This window comes from Dipodomys spectabilis, unplaced genomic scaffold (assembly GCF_019054845.1).
Source record: "Dipodomys spectabilis isolate Male_0828 unplaced genomic scaffold, ASM1905484v1 ptg000078l, whole genome shotgun sequence".
Taxonomy (NCBI): domain Eukaryota; kingdom Metazoa; phylum Chordata; class Mammalia; order Rodentia; family Heteromyidae; genus Dipodomys; species Dipodomys spectabilis.
Genome location: NW_024870755.1, coordinates 250,143 through 269,431, shown reverse-complemented (window position 1 = coordinate 269,431; position 19,289 = coordinate 250,143).

Below are 19,289 nucleotides of genomic sequence, written 5' to 3'. Positions count from 1 at the left end.
GAAGGTATTTCCCAAGTATACATGTGCTAACAGTAAGGGAAACAATACAATAATAGGAGAAAGAGAAGTTCTGTGTTTAAGTCTAAAGGTTCAATACAATATAGAAGACTACAAATAAGGCAACATTGAAACATTAAAGCCAAGTCCAGTATGTGGATTTATGGGAGTGATATATAGAAAGCAAGACTCCTACGTGGAACATGAAGTATGAGGCCACTCCCATTCTAAACCATGCTTGCTAATCATGCAACTTTGTAGAAAGTAGAATGGAAGAATAATTCTGTTTCCAATGCAAGTCAGATATAAGAGCTTGGATTTAACTAGAAAAATGTCCACCTTGTGAGAGCAGGGATTGTGCTAGAAATGAACTGGAGGCTAAGATCACATTTCTTTTTTTTCTTTACACACACCCACACATACACACACACACACACACACACACACAGACACACACACACACACACACACACACACACACATACACACACACACACACACACACACACACACACACACACACACACACACATATATATATATTTGTTGGCGGTGGTCTTGGCACTTGATCTCTGGGCCTTTGAGCTGTCTCTCTGCTATTCAGCTCACGCTAATGCTCTACCACTTGATCCACAGTGCCATTTCCAATTTACTTTTAGTTAATTCGAGAAAAGAGTCTCTGGGCCTTTCCTACCTGGGCTGGCTTTGAACCTCAATCCTAATATATCACCATGACTCAGCTTATGATCACATTCCTAACAGTGTACACTCAAAATATGTAATGTGTGTGTTCATCTATCTTTATAAGAATTCTTTAGTGAGGGGCTGGGGAGGTGGCTCAGTGGTAGAGCGCTTGCTTTGCATGCATGAGGCCTTTGGTTCGATTCCTCAGCACCACTTAAGCAAAAATGAAAAAAGCCGAAATTGGCGCTGTGACTCAAGTGGTAGAGTGCTAGCCTTGAGCTGAAGAGCTGAGGGACAGAGCCCAGGCCCAGAGTTCAGGCGCCATGACTGGACCCCCCACCAAAAAAAAAAAAAAAAGAAAGAATTCTTGAGTTAAAAATCTGAGCGACAGCTTAGACATTACCCTCAAAAAATGTTTGTAGTTTAAAAGTTGATACTCCTGGAGAAACAAAACCTAAGAATGTAAAGGAGTCTGGGAAGTTCAATTTGCATCCAGCCTGGGCAGAATACTCTTTGCAACAGTATATAAAATTAAGCAGCCAAAATCTGGATTGGAACAATGACTCAAGTGATGGAATACCAGTCATGAGCAAGATTGCTGAATAAGAGCTTGATGCTTTTGCCTATATACATACAAACATATACATACACCCAGAGGCACTTATATGTGCACACACAAATATACAAATGAAACAACTCTCAGAATGTATAGAAAAGTTAGAAAACAATAAATATATGTGCTGAATAAGACTAGAATCAAGTGATAATCTTTAACATTAGAAAGTCCTCAAATGAACTTCCTTCAAATAAGTTTGAGAATATTAGATATCAGAAATAGTAAGAGAGTCAATAATCATTATTAAAGGGATGGGATCCACGGAGGAATGAATCAGAGATCCGGCAGGTGCATCTGAAAATGTTCATATCCTGTATCAAATGTTAGAACATCTTTGAAAATAGTAGATATAGTCTAAGCAGTCACACTGGTGTATATTACTGAAGAAGTTCAGAATTGGTAGTCTGTATCTAGATTAAATAAAACAAGAAACTATGACAGGGCAATGTCATACAAGCTTATAATTCTAGCACTGAGATTAAGACAGGAGATTAGAGAATGGAATTACATAGTGATACCTTCCCTGGACCAAGGTGTATAATTTTGTCTTAATAAAACAAAACAAACAAGAAAGGAATTTTGTCATTATGTTTTGAGAAGTCAAAGTTCCTGTTGAAATGCAACTCATACTTATCCTTACTTGTGTTTTAAATTCTCTCTTCATTAAAGAATGCTCCTAGATGCAAAATGACTCATGATTCCCATCCAAAATTTGAAAAAGTAAGTTATCATCATTCTGTTGTATCCCAAAGAAATGATGAAGAATTACAAAAGCTTAAGCCTGGAAAAATAGCAAAGTTCGTCTAATGTAGGGTTTTGAAGATCTTGCTAAATTAGAATTTAGATTTAAAATAAATATTTTGGTTTTGTTTGTAATTTTATATTCTATAGGTTTCTACAAAATTCTTTTTAAGTGGAAGGTTTAATTGACATTCACAAATGATTATGCATTCTATGTGCCTAGAATATTCTTTCAAGAGAGTTATAATTAGAACTTAGCTAATAGATAATTCCAACAGTTCATGTATAAAATGATAATGTGAATGTTGTGGACAGCTGCCAACAAATTGATGATATGAATTTATAAATTTAGAACAAGAGCAATTTTTGGAGTCTTTGGTATAAAATGGTATGAAGAGAATAATCGTGTGACATCTTTTTTCTTCTACATGTATGTAACACAGGAAGCAATTTCCTTAATTATTTGCTATTGTATACACTGAGAAAAATGTTAGGTTTGGGGTTTGTTTTTATTTTTGTTTTATTGGTTTATCCTAGGGCTTTTACTCTGGGCCTGGACACTGTCTCTGAGCCTGTTTATGCTCAAGGCTCTTGCCCTAACACTTCAACCTCACTGCCAGTTGCATCTGGCTTTTGCTGAGAAGTTTATTGGAGATAAGAATCTAGGAATCTTCTTGCCTGGGTGGGCTTTCAACTGTAATCTTCTGACCTTAGCATCCAGAATTTATATGATAGCTAAAAAATTATAAATATAAATAATATTTGCAAGTGTTCCGATCTCAAGAATACCAGTGGGGAGAAAATGATGCAACGCAGTTTATTGTGTTGTTCTTATCAGAACATGTATGGCATCACATTAGCAGAGTTGTATTTTTTCACAATAGAGATAAGCTATTCATGATATAAATTAAGGGAAGTTTGAGGTGCACCCTAAAAGTTGGAAAATTTTGTGCTAGGATGACTCTATATCATAAATATTGGTATTGGTGGTCATAAAAATAATAGCTTATTGTGATAAACAATTGCTTACTCTTGAAGAATTAATTATTACCGATGCTGCATAGTTTTATCCTCTACCAAAATGTGGTTATTTTTCTGTTGACTCTCAATCTGTAACACCCCATTGGAAAATGCATCTATTGCAGAATTAAATAACATGCAAGCCTGTATTGTTTTGAATCTCTCAGGTATGCAATCTTCCGCATTTGAAAATGAGTAGTTACTAGTCATTGGAATGTTGACGAACACATATATTCTGTCTTCTTAACAATTTATTTAGTTTTACAAGTTATTGGTTTCCATAGAATTAAACTGTTTTCGCTTTTATTATGAGAAAGTACTATATTTATTCTTTTTTCAAAATATTGGTAAGTATATTGTGAAAATATTGTCTAGTTGGATAGCATTCAAGTTGATGGTCCTCTGATTAAAAAGGGATAATTAATTCAAATTAGACACCAAACAGTATGGATTTTTAAAAAGTTACTACATAAAGAATAATATGTACTATACCAATACAGTGAAATTATATTTCATGCAGCTTATTTTTTAAATTTAATTTTATTGTCAAAGTGATGTACAGTGGGGTTACAGTAATTTTAAGGTAAAGAATACATAACTTTTCAAACTTGTTACCCCCTCCCTCATTTTCTTCACAGTTTTCCTTCACCCCAATATCCCTCACAAGTTGTAATGTACATTTCCAACATATTGTCTTGTGAGTATTGCTATTGCATTGGTTTGCCTTTGTCCTTTGTCCCACCATTTTGTTGTTCCTCTTCCCTTCCCTAATTAAGGTAAATATATACACAATACACAGGTTATCAAAATCAAATACAGCAGGGAATAAAGCTTAGGGGAACACCCCAAAAGAAAATAGAAATCACATAGTACATTAAAAACAACAACTGCAAATAATACTCTCTATTTCTATATCTTGGAGTTCATTTTGCTTAGCATCAGCTTATAAGGTTATATATATGTACAACAAAGCCACTGGAAAATAATAGTTTCATGGACACTATATCATGAAAACAACATGTTAACTGTTTTTGATGACAAAGGTGGAGTTAGGATTGATGAATTCACAGTTCTAATAAAGGAATTTCAAAAGAGTTTTAAAATTATGACAGGTAGGGCTAGGAAGGCGGCTCAGTGGTCGAGCGCTTGCCTTGCATGCCTGAGGCCCTGGGTTCAATTCCTCAGCACCACATAAGCAAAAAGAAAAAAAAGCCGGAAGTGGCTCTGTGGCTCAGGTGGTAGAATGCTAGCCTTGAACTGAAGAGCTGAGGAACAGCGCCCAAGCCCAGAGTTCAAGCCCCATGACTGGACCCCCCCCAAAAATTATGACAGGTAAATTTTAATTTGTTCAAACTTTTTTAACAACTTAGCCTATTAAGAAAATTTAAAATTGCTTAGGAAAATAGGCTTTCATGCAAAGTAATCAATGGAGACTTAGCCGAGAGGGAGCAAAATGGGTGAAGATGGCTCATTTTCACACTAAACAAACAAACCTCAGAAACCTTGCTATAAATCCTGTAGGTTCCCTTGAGAATTGTCCTTACCCAGGAAATCTACTCACTATGTGAAACAAGGTTGTAGTGGAATGTAAATTCAACGTTCTTAAAAAAAGACAGCAAAATTTGTGAATTGACTTTAATTACCAAACAGTAATTCTCTGAAAAAGATAATTTGGGTCAAAATTCTTAGGGAGAAAATGCCCTCAACAATGAAAGTAGGTATTAGGTTTACACTTTTCTGTTTGTAATACTTTCTACAATGTCTTTGCATGTGAAGCACTGAACTACAGAGAAAAACCTGACTGGATACTTGAAACCAATGATTTCACATTTCTTAGTAGCTCAAAAATATAATATCCTTATTAACATGAGATAGTGAAGACTTCTCTTATTACATAAGCCAAAAAGTTTCGGGATCAAAAACGAATTGAGCAAATTGAAAAGGCAAGAAAACGCGTTCTTAGAAGCCCTAGCTAAGCCTATTGGCTTCAGCAGTGGAGGGAAGCCAAATTTTTTGATATATTGTCTTAATATTTTTGCTACCTAAAGTGATTTTTCTGAGCCTATTTAGCTCACTACAACTTAGAACGGATTGAATGAAGACATGAAAATAAATTCTACATTCAAATAAAAGAGTTTTTAAAAGGGAAACCATGAAGATGTAGCAGTGGGGAAGGACTTATAGTCCTTCACCTTCACTAGCCTTGAAGCCAAGAATCTGTGATTAGTTGGAAATTAGGCAAGAGCTAAGAGGAGGACAGAGAAATAGGACATAGGAGCATTGTCCTTTTGTAAAAGACACTGTCATCCAAGGTATGGATGATTTAGCTCTATTCTTTTCCATACATCTTTCTGAACAAATGCAAGACCAAGAGAAAGATAATCTATTGAAATAATTTTGGAAAGAATAACTTCACTGATCCTGATATGGTATCTAAAGAGAGTCTTAAGAAAGAAGATAAAAGTGAAGTATTCTTCGGTTTCCTCTAAGCATCTTGTTAGCAAAGTATATCTTTGAGATTAGAAGTGATGGAACCAAAAAGTGGTGGAGTACCCATTTTTGAGGGCACTTTAGAGACAAGAAGAGTTTCAAGGTAAAAGAAAAAAGAAAAAAAGTAAAGCTAAATATTTGGGATCACAGCTTCTTGGACTGGTATTTTGGAGACAAAGTTTTACATTAAAGATTGTCCTCATTAACATTGATGCTGGGTTTCCGTGGCAACCAAATGAAAGGGGGAAGTTTAATGGACTCACTTGGATAAGTAAACAGCATGATAGAAAAAAATGGCAAATAATATTTAGTAAATTACTTTGAACAATTACTTTGCCAGAGCAAAGAAGGAAAAAATATAATTCAAAATCACTTGACTTAAAATTATGAATAAAAATAGTCAAGAGAAATGAGAGAAAACATAGAGGACTGTTTTCTCTCCAGTGGAGTAATGGGTTCTTGATCTTGTTTCTTCCTTTTTATCTTCACAAGCTATCAAGTGTGGCTCAGGACTGGAGTATCCAGTTCAGGCCAAGAGAATTCGCAGAAGAAAATATTTGCAGCAGATGTAGGTGATTTATAACCTTAGACAATCTATTTAAATCTGTTAAAAATCCTCCTCTACCCTAAACTGCCTACTTTAAACAGCTTTGTATGCTTTTCCCAAGATTGTCCTTCATTAACTATTTAAAATTTTCAGAGGTCATAATTATACTCTATAAAGTTTGCTGTGTGGTTGTGCTTTTTGTGTGTTTTTTTTGTTGTGTTTTTTTTTCACTGAATTTCAAAAGGTTGTGCAAATGTGTTACAATTAAATATGTCCTTCTAATTGTCCAATGATCCTTGATCAGAGTCACTCCTTCTATCATTCTCAACCAACCCCTTCTACAAGATTTATTTCCGATTTACCACGTTCTTTGTCACATGTGTACATTGAGTATTCTAGCTGTATTTGCTTCTTGTTCCATTTTCATTAATTCTATGTCTTTACTATTATTCCTTTCTGGTTTCAACTTCCTGATAGTCATTCTGATAAACTTGTCTGCTAGTACTTTGAAAGGTTTATATACATTCCATGAAGTTTATATCCTGCATATACTTGAACTGATGTCAGCTTATATTTCCATAATTTATTTATCTGAAGTAACAATTTGTAAGAGTGGAGACATGAAGCACCTAGACATGATTTTATTCCCCTCCATTTGGAAGATTAATCTGTAGTCAACAAGAAAGTTTAAAAATGGCTTAGAATGTATTCCTAACTACCAGTTTTATAAATGGTATTGTACAATGGTTTTTGATTATTTTATTTTACATGGGATAATATTTTCTATTACCTATAAGTTTTGGGAAAAGAAGAAAACTAAAATTTACTACTGTAGAGGAATATGATAGAAATAGAAGACAGATTTTATGTTTGTCAAATCTCTGATGAGTACCCATATTCAAGACTTAAAGTCATATTTCTTTCTATGTTAGACAGATAGCGAAAACATAAAACACCATATGACAAGGCAACAATTCATGAGTTTTTTAAATGTACTTATTATGTGATGAAATTTACTTTATTAGCTAATGTTTTGGTTTGAAATATGGGAGGCTGATCTATTTAACAAATTTTAGAGGCACCTACTGAAAAACACAAATGGTGGGGGGTACTATTTCTACACTTTAATGAATGGTTGAACCTGTTTGGCATTAGTGCTGGGTAAATAAATCAACCCTATTGTAACTTGCTCCCTACACTTGAAAAACTTGTAACGTCACTAAATATTATCTACTTGTAAAGTGTTATTTTGGCAAATGTGATTTTAAAAGGTTTATTTGAAAAGGAATACACTTTCAGGAGATTAAATGTAGGTTATCATTTGTTTGAGAATGACAACATTTTTATACTACAGAACCAAGGTTTATTGAAGTACCAGTGTTTTGAAGCACTAAGGATCTTCTCAATTAATGTTTTTCTGAATTATATTTGACCTCTATGTCAAGTTTTCCTAGCCTTGGTAGACCAATTATGGATCTATCGTTCCAGGAACTAGTTTTTGGCCTGATGATGCTGGACTGAAATCATTCATTAATCATTAGGAGAGGGGTATTACAAATAATCTTGTGACATTTGTGGTCTTGTTCACTTATATGGGATGGTCATCTGAAAATTGAAAGTTTGAATTACTGTACTTTCACATTTTGTGATTTCATCTTGCATTTTAAGATGCCTTGCATTTCCCAATTGCTTACTGCTAATTCCTGCATTTCAAGGAATTGGGGCCCTGAAATATAGGAAATGATAAATTAAGATGGGTCTTCAATTACTTTCTGTTGGCATGTTGCATGGGCCTAGGTAAGAACTCTTGCCCTAGTTATCTGATGATGCAGATAACTGGGACCTGGGATCCTAGGACCCGTGGATCCTGTAGAAGAATAATACCTTTTAGATATCATATCAGCAATATTTGTGTATAATCGGTAGGAATGCTTCAGAAATATGGAGAAAAACAGTTTGGGATCAGTGAGTTAAAACAATGAACAGAGCAGCACAGTAAAATCCCTTATATATTAGAGGAAAACAACATTGTTTTATTTACCATGTGAATTCAGAAACCAAGAACACTTAGAAGGTATCACAGGTTTATACCTAAAACATAGTATTGATACTTTTTATATTTTAATATATATTCTAATCCTGATTGTTTATACTCCAATCTATGTATAGGAATAAATATTAAGTAATTTGTCAAATTATCAATTAATTCCAATAAGATTCACTGTGTGAAATATAAAATCAGCACATATAAATATAAAATATATAAGTATATAAGTATATATAATATAAGAAAATGTTTCACATTGTTCTGTTTTGGTTAGGGTAACAAAGGCAACTGTTTTAAAATATTATTCCATTACTTCTACCTCAGTGTTTGGTAGAATTAGACCTAAAGCTTTACCATTCGGAGATGTACAACCTAGAAGCAAGAGGAAACACTGTGATTAAAACATTACCAATTTAAGGCCTAATAACGAGGAGAAACATATGGACTTCTCCTGGAGCTATGGAATATATTTGGTGATAGAAAATCAGTGGTGTAAGTTTCTGCCTGGTTGGATTGTAGACAGGCCAGGACAGTAGGTAATCATGCATATGAAGAACTTTCACCTTTTTGGCTTTAGCTACTTTTGAAATGGTAGAGATAATAAATAATTATATTTTGAAAAAATACGTTCTAGTCTGAACAGTTCTGTCTGAACTGTTCATCTCTCTATGATCCCTTGTAACTAAGATTAGGTTTGCTCCAGTTAGACAAGCTATGCTATCAGGGTAAGATATTCTGGTTGGTCTGTTCCTACATGGAGCAAGGGTAATGGGTCAGGCAGACATTTGTGCCAATAAGACCTCATTTGGGACATTTTGAGCTGGAGAAATTTAGAAGTAGCTCTTAAGCAAGGCTTACTTTGAATCCACTAGCTCCACAAAGCTAAATCAGTTGATAAATAAGTACTTGAAAAGGCATCACCTTTGGACCTAGCTATAAAGGCTTCAAAGTATGATCAAATTTCAAATGAAAAAGACTTAAAATAGCTATTGACAAAAATTGTAAATGTGAGCAATTGAACAAACAATATGAGTTTTTTTCCACAAAATCAGAATTTTTACAGAAATAAGATGAATAGTAATTTAGGTAACAATAAGGTTTCCTTGTTACAAATAGGCAACCAAGGATATATGCCTGTCTTAAGATTGCATCATTAGGGGCTGGGAAGGTGGCTCAGTGATAGAGCGCTTGCCTTGCATGCATGAGGCCCTGGGTTCGATTCCTCAGCAGCACATAAGCAAAAAGAAAAAAGCCGGAAGTGGCGCTGTGGCTTAAGTGGTAGAGTGCTAGCCTTGAGCTGAAGAGCTGAGGGACAGCTCCCAGGCCCAGAGTTCAGGCCCCACGACTGGACCCAAAAAGAAAAAAAAAAAGATTGCATCATTAATTATTTAAATTACAGGATACTACATGCTTCAGCAGCACGTCTACCCGAATTAGAAGAGCTATGTTAATGATATGAAAATTTGTGAAGCATCCCATATTTTTCATTCTTCAGATGCAAGAAATGAAAAACAGTTATTAAAAAGTTGATTACAAATATACAAGTGTAATAATACATGTATTTCATAGAGAAAAAGTTAGTTTGACATCAGTGTATTCAATCTTCACCTTTTCAGAAAGGCCTTTACATAGTATAACCTTTATAAAACTTTTGAAATAAGATAACATTGTCATTTTATCCCAAAGAAATAAAATTCTATAAGGACCTAGGAATTAAAGGAATCTTAAACTGTTTCTATATGGAATGTTAGCTGAAAGGACATATTTATTAATGAACCTATATATTATAAAACAATGTCGAATTCAAAGTACTATATCTAGGGGAGAATGAAATAGATTATGGATATTATACAAACAGAATACTAAATATTTTAAAATATACTTTTTTTCAGACAAGCATCAGAAATATCTTTAGTTTCTGTACTACTCATTTCACCAGATAAGTTAAAATTATTTCTTATTAAAAAATCACAAACTCTACAGAAATCATTAGTATACAAATAACTTGAATATATTTTGACATCAAAGTCAGGCAATTCACTTGGAAGAATACCATGCAATCCATGAATTTTTAAAGTAAGATATTGCTGTTGCTTTGTATTGTGAAAATATTTTTTATGGACACATAGGATGGACTGGCAATTTTGAAATTTAAAAAACTTAACCAAACAATTAGGATTTTGGAGAACAATTTGTACAGCCTTCCACAACTTCAAAGAGGTAGTGATACATACTTATTCTTTTGGCAATATCAAATGCAGTTTCTTCCAAGTTGTGCTTCAGACCTGGTTTGATATAATGGTTCAACAGAAGGAGATCTAGCATAACTTTGCTATTTCCATTCCCAGCAGCAAGATGCAAGGGGGTCAAGAGGCCTTTAGTTTGGCCGTTGATATCTGCATCATGATGAAATAAAGAAGCCACTCTGGTATTATTCCATGTATAAGTACTGTACAGGGGTGTCCAGCCATTCACAATTATTACATGAATATCTACCTGGAGCCACCAAGTCATGGACAATGTCTAAGTATCCACTGTAGGCTTCTCGATGAAGGGTATACACATTGTTATCCTTAGTATTCACATGAGTGGCCTTTTTGCAAAGAGTCTCTGCACTGTAGTAAGGCAATTATTTTGGGCAGAACAAAGAAGAAATTTTCTTGAATCCTTCTCCATTTTTCTTGCAATTGATATCATTTCTCGCTTTTTCATCTTGTTCCTCATCTTCATCAGAATTGTGTAGCCAGAGACTTTGAGTGCCTTTGAGAATGAGGTGTTCATGTATTTCCCCAATAGTTCACATTGGATGAACTGGTCAGAAAAATCCGGTGAATTTTCTGCATCTGTTTTTTTCACTATTATTTATTTTCTCTTTTATAATTTTTACTATTCTAATTTATTCTAACTGGAGAGTCAGGAATTGGCAGAGAGCAGAGGAAAAATTTTCCTCCTTATTCAAAGGTACAGACTGAAAATGAGGACCAGTGGTGTCTTCATGTGCAGCTTACTCTAGGAATGAGAAAATAGGAAATAATGCCTTCTATGTAAATCAGTTGGGAAATGGCAGAGCAGAAAGTGAAATCATGCAACCAAAAATATAAAAGCAAAATAAATTAGGATAATTATGGAGCAATCATATTACCTATGAGAACCATGAAAGGGAAAGAAGAAGAGAGAGACAGATGTGCAATGATCTAGCTAGCCACACAATCCATCTCTCTGATCAATTTATAGAGCAAAAAATTTTATTTTTTAAAAAAGATGGAAATAGAATTTAAGATCATATATCTCCATTGTTTTAATTATATTTTTATTATCATAAATACTTGGACAATGGAATTTCCATTCAACAAATCAGTTTTTTTAAGTATAATGGATCTTTATATAACTTTTCCCCACCCTTCCAAAGCTCACCCCACTTTAATTTTTCCTAGTTTCATACTATCTACATTGAATATTATACTTTCACTCTCTTCCTCCATAACTCTCTTTATTCCTTTCTTTTGACTTCCCCTCACATCTTCCAAGTGATAGTTTCCTGATATATATTTTGTTGGATTAAAAGTTCACTTTTATAAGAAATTACACCTTTGAAATACTCCTCCGCAAATAGCATGCTTTGGTTAATATTTTTGTGTAAACTTGTAATAAAGTTCTAGCTTCCAAATATGAGACAGAACATGGGTCCTTTGTGTGTCTGGCTCTGACTTAGTTCACTTAATATAGTTTTAGATCTATCCATTTCATTGCAAATAATGTAACAGTCTTCATAATGGATGGATGCAATCCAATTTTGTATATGTGCCACACTTTCTCCAACCATCACTCCGCCAAAGGACATCTGGGCTAATTCCATAACTTGGCTACGGTGAATAGTGCAGCAGTGAACATGGTTATGAAAGTGATTTAACTGTAACTTTTTGGAAGAATTCATCACTACCTTTATGAGAGTAATCCTCTAGCCAGTTTTCCAGAATAAGCACATCCTTCCCTTCATCTTCATGACAATGTATTGGAAGTCTTTAGAAACACAATTCCTCTTACAGGTCTCAATAAGCTAAAACCACACTGTGCCCATATTCTTTCAATACATTATTTCATAAATGTACATATAATTTAGTGAGAACCTTCTATATACTTTCCTAGTGTGGAAATGAGGGACATGATAGAGTAAAAGTAAGAAGTATGTAATTTAATTAGGTATTATCACATTTAAAATCATTTTCAGCTCTAATTCATAGCCTCACATAATATTATTTTAATCTTTATTTGATTACTTCAAATAACCCATAAATTATAACAAGTGAGTTAAAAGCAAAGGCAAAAAGTGTGGTTTGATTTTGACACTCATGTGTGAGGTTGCACAATATGGGCAAATAGTTGGAATGGAAATAACACCTCGTATCCATTTTGTTAACGGAGAGATGGTTTGCCCAAACTGATTCTCACAATTCGTATTCCATTCAACAACAAGAAACGTGATAATTTCTGCTCCTTATTAACTTTTGTTTCCATTTTATTTTATAATGGATGATTTCATAAATCTACTGTAGATACAAAAATATGTTAAAATATTTCTATCCATATGCATTGATATATACATACATGCATATATTACACAGGTTATTATGATAATGAATAACTTCAGTAACTGTACAATTTACTAAATTATTAAAACTATCGGCGGCTATTGCCTGGCATCCTGGTTGCTCGGGAGACTGAGATCTGACAATCATGGTTTGAAGCCATCCTGGGCAGGAATGTCATGAGCCTCTTATCACCAAACAACCAAAGAAAATCAGAATTGGAACTGTGGCTCAAAGTAGTAGAGTGGTAGCCTTGAGAGAAAAATTTCAGGGACATCATCCAGGCTCTTAATTCAAGAAATACAACCTACCCAAATAAAATCTATGTAATTTACACCTGTGTAAGTAAAGTATTTCCATCACTCAAATGCACAACCATGCTCATTTGCAAGGTAACTCTGTTTTGTCTGAAGTACCACAAAACATTTTCACTTAAGTTGAAAGCATTGCACCATGGGTTCATTCTATCTCTCTCATGCATTTTTCCACTCACATACTCAAATGTTACAATCATTCCAATTATTTAAAATCATAGCTTTTTACTTTAATACCCATAATATTAGAGTTTGAATTGAGTGTCTTGTGCCCCCTAAATGGGTGTTCTTACCACTTTGTAATGTCTCCAGCCCTAAATTATCCTGATTATTTTTCAGATACTTGTGTATGATCTTTGGCTCATTCCACGTTATGTTATTCGTCCTGGAATTTAGAATAACAGATGCATGGCATTGTGTACATATCTTTCTGTCCAGTCTGGGCTTTAACCTCTATCCTCATAAGAGTAGACTCCCATGTAGTCAGGATTGTCATAAGCTTGTCATAGCTGATGTTTTTTTAAGTCTTTGCATTTCCTGCAGGTTCTTGAGTACTGAATAAATTTGTTTTCTTGGGTTGTTTTGTTTCATTTGAATGTATGTGTTGAATTGTTCCTTACTTTTCCTTTTGTTTCTTTCAATCAAGTTCTTACCTAAGGTTCTGAGAAACCAATTCTTATTTTTCATGATAGTCAATGTGAACATGATTCATTCCATAGCAATTTCAGTAGTATTTAAATGCCTTCATATCTATGAATGGTATATAAATGATAAGTGTTGCAAAGGGTCTTTTTATTTTCACAGCAGTCTTTGTCATACACAGACAGATCATGAAATATATGAAGATAATAAAACTACAGATGCTAGCAAGGAGAAGAAAAACCTATTATTAATTGCTTGACAGAGGCTTCCCTTCTAGTGAAAGAAATACGTTGCTTGATGCAGGATTTCACAAAATTATATTGCTTGGAGGAAGCTAAACAATCATCTAATTCTACAGAATTGAGGGACATGAATCGACCTTCTGAATAATTTACATTTGGGTCAAATAAAAGCGTGCTTCCAAAAAGAGAGTTGACTTTAGAGAAACAAGATGAGTTGTATGTAAATAGGTGCTTAGCTGATTTTGTTAATTTGTAAACTAATACAGGGAAATAGATTACAGCAAGGTAAAAAAAGAACTTTGCATTGAAATACTCATTGGCGGGTGTGTGTGAGAGATAGTGTGTAGAGAGAGTGTGTGTGTGTGTGTGTGTGTGTGTACACATGCACGCATATATACACATGGGCATGTGCAAGTGCTCATTCATTCATTCATCATTCCTGAAGCTTGATAGTGCCTGGGCACTCTCCCTAAGCTTCTGTGACCAAGGATAGTGGTTTAACACTTGAGCCATTGTTCCACTTCTGTTTTTTTGGAGATAATCGCATTTATTTTCATGATTGGACTGGCTTTGAATAGTGGTCTTCATATCTCAGCCTCCTGAGTTGCTAGCTAAGCTTCTTCAGCCTCTAAGTAGCTAGTTAAAATTGGGCCTGTCCTCTATGCTTCACTGCTCTTTTATTCTTGTCCTGAGTTGTTCACATGCCTAAGTCATATATATGTCTAGTTTCTTTAAACAATACTCTTACTGCTTGGCACTAGGGGCTTCCATCTGAACTCTTTAACTATTGAGGAGGCTTGAGAACAGAACCCAGGTCAAAAGTTTAGTGCACTTCCTTCTCAATCTATACCTGGGTGCATTGTATTATTTCCACCATCCTGCACTACTTACAGGTTAAGATTGGAAGGGCTGCAGAATACAGGCCGGCCAAGGTAGGAATCTAGACAAGTTGGTGTGCAACTCTTATGCCATCAGTAATGAGAAGGTTAAAAAGACAGATCAGGTGCTTGTTCTTGTGGAAAGGGAACCCCTATCCTAAAATTAACCAGTCTAACAAAAACAATACCCCAAATTGAACACAATTTCCCACAACCAAAATAAGTATATACATTAACATACAGAACTTAGTACAATCTGCTCTTTTTTCTAATATCAGCTTCATCTGATTATCTTATGATGTGACAGAATAGTTTCTTCATTAAACTTATTATATATTTAAAACGACCTAGAAAATTCTTTCTCACTTATTAAGTGCAAACAAATGGCAAATTGCCCCATTTCTTATATATTTGACTACCACTATAAATTCATCTTGTGATTATTATTAATAGTAATATATTCTGATTTATTACTTTACTTTGTAACAGTTTTTAAACTTTTCACTTCTCTGCTGAAGTTGAAGTATATAAATAGTATCATCAAATTATATTACTTGGGTACTTAGGGCAGTTTTCCAAAAAGTTTTTAACCAATGGCTTCTAGTAATTCTGTTTTTTTGGGGGGGGTTCTGGTCCTGGAACCTGAACTCTGGGCCTGGGCGCTGTCCCTCAAGGCTAGCTCAAGGCTAGCACTCTACCACTTGAGCCACAGCGCCACTTCCGGCTTTTTTTTCTGTTTATGTGATGCTGAGGAATCGAACCCAGGGCCTCAAGCATGCAAAGCAAGCACTCTACCACTGAGCCACCTTCCTAGCTCTCTACAAATTCTTAATTGGTATATTATTTAGTTTACTTTTAATTTCAATTTAATTTTATGGTAAAGGTAATGTACAGAGGGGATACAGTTACTTAAGTAAGGTAATGAGTACATTTATTATGGAAGGAACATTGTTATCTGTTCCATTGATTTTTTTGAACACAAAAAACCTACTGATGTTTTTCCTGTTGTTATTGACCAATGGGTACTTTTCTTTCTTTGTTCATGCATTTTTTATTATAAAATTGATATACAGAGGGTTTACAATTCCTTAAGTCAACTAAAGAGTACACTTTATTACCTAAATTTCAAATTTTGAACTTATTTTGTTTTGTTTCTTTAGGGTAATTCTTTTTTCAGAGTTGTAGGATTAGTTAAGTTAGTTTTGCATAATTTTAACACATGTAAATTATTCAGACATATATTTTGCTTTCAAAATAGTTAACATGTGAATATGTAAAAAATTATTTTCTTAAATTTTATATGGTTGGTGAATTCAAATAAATTTATTTTGTTGTAGTCCTAAACATATTTGTCCATGTAACAAATACTGATTTTCAAGAAACACATACTTTATTTAAAAAGGATTTATTACCTGGTCACTTTTTAGAAATATTTGTACTTGAATTAAAAAAAAATGTTTGAGCTGGGCATAGTAACTTGTGGTTTCCATTTTCTAACAATGGTGAGAAGTGTAAATAGGGTTTGTAATTCGGGAGAGATGGAGAAATTATGAGACTTTATCATAAAATTTCCAGAGTGAAATGATTAGATATATAGCCATCCCTAGCAAGATATAGAGCACTTGGTTATCATCTTCTAAATCTTGAGTTAAAACACCAGTAACATCAATCTTTTGTCAAACTAAAAGGACACATGTTTCAAAATGTGTATTATTTAAAACTTGTTTGTAAAATTCTCATGTCTTTTATTTCTTAATTTTCAATTTACTCAATCTATAAGAATCCAAGTATCTTGTGACTATTTTATTTCTACTAAATTTTTAAATAGTATGAGCAATATTATGATTTCATATATTAAAATACTTTTACTATTTGTGATAATTTCCTCTGTTTAATATGATAATAACAATATTCCAAATGTGTGTATGTGGTATGTGTGTGTGTGTTTTTGTGGGTTTTGTGTGTGTGTGCTTTGTGTTTACTTTGCGATGCTTGGGAGATCACACAATTGCTTCACATATGTTAGGCCAATGTTTTACCACTGATCTATACTGTCTAGTTATAATATAAATTGTATTTTAAATTATGACTTTTAAATTTTCATTCCTAGTATGTTTTTTCAAAATTATATATGATAAAATGTGATCCATCTTCTATCCACGTTAGCAATTGTTATTTTTATTCTTTCTCTTATTTCTTTGGAAATAAATTATATTCCTATTACAATATCTTAACATTGTAACAGCTCTATATAATGCTTTATTTTCTATTTTATTTTTCCCATGTTATCTGACTTTCAGTCCAAACTATCAGGTGGATTAAAAAGAAAGTAGATTCAGGACACTTTATTTTTCTCCTTGTCTTCTCTGAAGTCTTTCTGTTTTTTGAAACAATACCAATGACATACAGCTCCTAAGTGGTCCACCATTCTTCCTCCTCTCACTCTCTTCTGCAGTACAGCTCAAGTCGTTATCATTCAGCTTTATTATGCTGTAATGTTATCTAAATCTTATCTTATTCCTAAATTAATTTTAGTTACATTGAGCAGTCTCTAAAGACATTTTCTATATATAATATCAGGGGTTTGTATTTTCACAAGGTGTGAAATATGAGTGACTATCAAATATTTAGATATCTCTGTAGAGCATTGGTCCACCTGCTCAATAATCTCGTATGTACATTCAAGGAATACAGGTCAGTCAGAGCAATCTTGTAAAATGATGTAGCTTGAGCCTTCATACGAATTTGAATAGCATTACCATGGTTAGTAGTGAAGACAACATAGTTCAACTATAAGAACAGACACATAGAATAAGGTAACAGATTTGTCAAAAATAAATTCTTAGTTTTATGGTCCACAGATTTTGAAAAGGATGCTATAATTTTATGAAATAAAAACAGAATCTTAAATGGTTGTATTGGCACTATTGCCTCGCTAGATTTAAAGAATGATCTTAGACTACTGCCTCAATCCTTTGTTTGTTTGTTTGTATGTCTGTCATGGGGTTTGAACTCTTGGCTTTTGCGCTATCCATGTGCTCTTCAGCTCAAGGTGAGCACTCTACCGCTTGAGCAACAGCAAAACTTCCGGTTTTGTAGTGGTTTATTGGAGATAAGTGTCTCATGGACTTTCCTGCCCGGGCTGGCTTTAAACCACGATCCTCAGATCTCAGCCTCCTGAGTAGCTGGGATTACAGGCATGAGCCACCGGCACCTGGCCTATCTCAAACCTTATAAAAAATGATTATCAAATTAAATGTGAGATGTAAAAACCTATAAAACATAAATGTAAAAATTCATGACATTGATCAGTAAAGGTTTCTAAAAATTTGACATGGAAAACATTACTGGCTAAAGAAAAGCAAGAACTGGATTATATCAGTGATAACCTTTCAAAATTCAAGGGACACTATAACAGAAATGAAAACATATCTAATAGAGGGCACACAAATTTTTACTGCTCCAATGTTAATGCTACAATGATTCTGAAACTTAAGTATTTTTATATCTTCTAATTCTATATAAATTTTTTCCTGAATAGGGTATTTCTTTAAATAACATATGTAAATTAATAGTCAATAGGAGGAGCATATGAAATAAGCTCCTCTTTAGTGTCTAAGAAATAATAAAAGGAAAACTCACTAGTATGACCATAATATAAAAAGAGGACGCAAAATATAGTAATGCATTTGTGGAGAAATTGATATACTTCTCATAGAGATCAATTTGTAAAATACTGCAATCATTTTAGCAAACAAGTTTTAAAGTCTTCAAAAGGTGAAAGAGAATTGTATAGGATCCAGGCATTACACTTCTATGAATGTATTAAACAGAAGTAAAAAACTTTTTTGGACAGAGAATGTAGTTAATTGACAGTGAACTTGAATAGTATGTGTGAGACCCTGGAAATGATCCCCAAAAACAAATTTTGAAAAGACACACTATAGAGGATATAAGCTGGGCAAATTCCGGTAACTGAATTTTATATCTATTTAAATGTCTGTTCTAAAATTTACAGCATTTCTATTTGAAGAAATGCAAGTTTGTGAAAATTAGGCTTTGAAAACCTATGAAGTTACAATTCACTTCGAAAGCACTAAAATGTATACGATAAAAGGTGATAATATAGAGTTCCAGGAAGATGGCAGAGGAAAAGCTGGAATCTGGACAAGCTCTCGCATAGAAAGCAGTTTTAGAGTTCCAGTGAACAGTCCTAAGCCAGAGAATCACACCAAGTGTGCAATCACAGGACAGAGAGTTAGGCCAGAGAGGGAAAACCCAGGCAAGGTGACACATCTGAGCACTTGCCAGCAGCCGCGGCAGTGGGGGCAGCGGGGGCAAGACCACAGGACACCATACATGAGCCACAGAGATCACGAGACGAAGGAGCCAGATGCAGCTGGCGAGCAGACTCTACTCAACACCAGTAAGGACCAATAGGGACCAGACATCTTCATCCTGCAGTTCGCAGACCAGAGACGACCC